At 30.4% G+C, this 3,711-nt stretch overlaps 1 protein-coding gene across 3 annotated transcripts in view; it reads left to right on the forward strand.

Annotated features, from left to right (window-relative positions):
• LOC109538280 (TGF-beta-activated kinase 1 and MAP3K7-binding protein 2) overlaps positions 1–3,711 on the forward strand; it is a 55,227-nt gene that overhangs the window by 25,422 nt on the left and 26,094 nt on the right. The gene's annotated exons all lie outside the window — the stretch shown is intronic.

A 3,711-nucleotide genomic window follows, 5' to 3' on the forward strand; every position in this document is an offset into this window, starting at 1 on the left:
TCCGATAGACCACGGCTGCAAAGCCCGGAAAACATTCCTAAATGTAATCTGACCGGCCGTGAAAGCCTTCATAGTCTGATAAGACAAGAAATTGGAGTCCCATTAAAATTCCCTTGAAATAATGGATCAAGCATTTAGTTATCTCAAAGTTAACAAAACAGACATGAAACCACGAAATTTCCTTTAATCTGTTGACGTACCAATTAAAATGTGTAATAACAAACACAAGTTTCCAATTGAACTGGCTTTCAATTGGTCCACTTTTTTTGTCGATGGGTTTAGTTATGTCGTTTGTCTTCAAATGTATTTCTCTCACACATTAAATAAATTTATGAACGGATAACAACACTGTAGTTAAGTTATCATTTTAAAAGTTTGTTGTTCTTTTACCAGCTTACATCCGTTCCGTGTTTGTTTTTTGATTGGCGCCACAAGGTTTTGATGATCCATGGAATTATTCTCATTGCCAAGTTAGAATGCAGCTGGGAAATTATTTGTTTAACACAAACATTTGTAGGGAAAAAATGTGCAACATTAAACTCAATTAAATTGACTTGAGTATTGAAAGAAAAATCCTGCAATAGCTATATCTTTTTATTTGTCACGGGAAGGTCATTTTCACCCAAAATAATTTGCTTAGATAGTAGTTTGTGAGAATTATCCCATGACCATGTGAGACCAACATCTCAGAGTGGATCTGAAGGTTTAATAATGCTATTTCAGCATCAAAATTTAATGTCAGTGTGCTGTTTCTTTTTTTTTGCTCATTAACTATGTAATTACATTCAGCTTTAAGTCATTTTAAGTTTTCCATTTGCCCTTATCATGTCACTTTTATTTCAAATCTGCTTATATTGGAGCTTTGCAAATGGCGCTTTCTCATTAAACCAGAATCGGATTTTCCTGAGTGATTACGCAGTAGCGAAAAAAAGTCCGGTTCAGTAAGACGAAATTGCATCAATTCGATTTTATACATATTGCATTACATAGTCTTTAATAAAATTCGTTTTCAAAAAATGTAAAAAACGTGAGGAACTTTTTCAATGTGCTAAAAAATGGACATCATTTTTATTAATTCTATTTTTGAACGTTTCAAAATCAAATTGATTCTAGTTTCACAAAAGCTTTAAGGATTTGGTGAAAAAGGGACCAAATTGACCAAATCAAGAAATTGGAGTTTTCTTTGTACAAATATCAACTTAATTTATTTAAGTTTATAAAACTGCATTTTTATTTGTTTTTATCGTTTCATTAGATTACCTAAATTATCTGAAAATATTAAAATCATTGTTAAGTAATTAAGTAGTGTTTTAACTTGCAAGTTTGTTCCGCCACTTTTGCTGCCCTATTTGTTGCATAATCTCCAATCGAACTAGATACATTTTCAAAAAAATCGCATGCAGGTTTAGCCGAATAAAAAGTTCCAAAACTCGCGTTTATCGTTCTTAACGATATGTAAAAATCAGTGTAAATAATTTAAAAAACCAGCTGTAAAAAATTGTGTTCAATTTTATTGATGATTGAAACTGTACAACAAACATGTTGAAAAATTATTTATTTAATGACTAGGGCAAMAGTGTCGTAATAGATGACGTGCGATTGCTTTTATATTATTTATTTATTTTTTTGGCGAGTCGTGTTTAAATTGATTATGATAGAAACCTTGAAAACTTCAGATTGCTTCCAATATTAGATAAGTACCTATTTAAAAAAATCTCGATTTTTTTCTTTGATTATAGATATTATCCAATTAATGTTTACGCAGCCTTTTACACGTACAAATGGTGCCAAAAAAACAATTTTCGTAAAATATGTTTTTTATTCTTAACTGTTTCTCTCTGTAAATCAAAGTTGACTATTATTTCAACTGCCCACGTTTTTCTTCGATACAGGCGCGCTCAAAAACTTTAAGTATTAAACCCAAATTAAATTTAAAACAGCAAAGTTGACAAAAAAAAATATTATCAACAGTACAACATTCATTAGCATCTGGCAATAAATGCGAACAAAAAATTAACTACTTTAAACTAGCAATAATAAAGTTAATCAAAAAGTACACAATTTTTTAATTTAAATTTATTATTATTTTATTTATTCTAATCTAGCACGCTCTTACACATGACTGAGTTGAATTATTATGTGATCGATTTTGCATTCCTTAGTAGATTTGTTTAAATGAAAAAAATATAACAAAATGCTTCGAATTCCACATCATTTTCATCTCAAGCAAGCGCGGGAGAAACACACTGGAAGCTTTAGTATCGAAATAATCGGCATTTAGGAAACTAGGCCTGCCTTTTGCCATCATTAATTGACAATATTTTTCTAATTATAGTCCCAAACACTGAAAAAGTCCATAATGAGGCTCCCCAATATGTTTCTGATGTCAAAAGCAATCTATAGCGCCTTTAAAACACGCAAGAAAAGTTTTTAATTTTTACCAAAAATTGATTAACGGTTCAGTCGACTAACAAAAAAAAATTTCAAAATCCTTCTAATATCACATCGTTTACATCTCAAGGAAGCGAGGAATCCAACTAAATCATCGAAAAACACACTGGAAGAATCAGATCCGAAATAATCGACAGTTTCAACTCATTTTTGTATATTTTTACATATTCGTGATCTTTAACTGTATTTAATCGATATTTTCCTTATTGTAGTTTCCAACACCTGCATTGAATGTGCATATTGGGGAGTTTATTCCGTCCAAGGCAATACATTAAGCCCACAGTCTCAAAAAACGTGAACATTTCAATAAATTTCAATTCACAGATATTTCTTTACGACTAATAGTTAGTAGTAAAAATTATCTGCACATCCTTTAGTCGAATATATTTTGATGTTTTCAATCCCTTAATAAGAAGCACAGCTTTCTATATTAAAAAACCACACTTTTTTTTGACTAATTTGTCAACATGCATTTGATAATTGCTACAAAATTCAATAGCATGCTTCAACAATTTCAGCAAAGAAATCATCAACAAAAAAACGTTCTTCATCAACCTTCATCAACTTTCACTTTCACTCGTCTTTCATCAACAAAAAAACTTTTCTTAAAGTGCATTAATTTTATTAAGGAAATTTTGCCTTGTTTAACAATTTATTTATATTCTATTTTTAGGTAGTTATATTTTGATAAAGATATCAGAATTTTCAATCTGTTATAAAAGGCGTAAGAAAATTATGTATTTTATAAAAAAAGACAAAAATGTTTTGAAAATAAATTTACAAAGATGTTGATCAGCTATAATTTGAAACAACATTAAAGTACCTAGTACCCAAAAACAAACTATCTACGCTTCTGCAATAAAACTAACTTCCGTAAAAAGTTTTCGAGTAACACTAGGAATATCTACTATGAACTTAAGCAGATCTTAAAATAGTGACATATGCAGGGTGATTCAAAATTGGCGTCATTCCTCTGGAGGTGTGGTATGGCGCTGTTATAGGAGTACAGAAAAAATAGTAAAATAAATTAATGGTTATTAAAAGCTGAGAAATTTGGAAAAAACCATATCAGAAATACGGCAGCAATGTTTTTGAAGGTATTCTGCCTAATTAACATTGCGCAAATACATGTGGCTTCGTAATTATTTAAAACTCCGGTAACCATGGAATTATACAGACTGACAATAAGATAGACAAGGATAAACGGTAAATTCAACAAGATGACGAAATGTGAACCTGTTCTCATAACCTCGAATATGG

This window comes from Dendroctonus ponderosae, unplaced genomic scaffold (assembly GCF_020466585.1).
Source record: "Dendroctonus ponderosae isolate FM_Combo_2020 unplaced genomic scaffold, Dpon_F_20191213v2 Dpon_F_20191213_2, whole genome shotgun sequence".
NCBI lineage: Eukaryota > Metazoa > Arthropoda > Insecta > Coleoptera > Curculionidae > Dendroctonus > Dendroctonus ponderosae.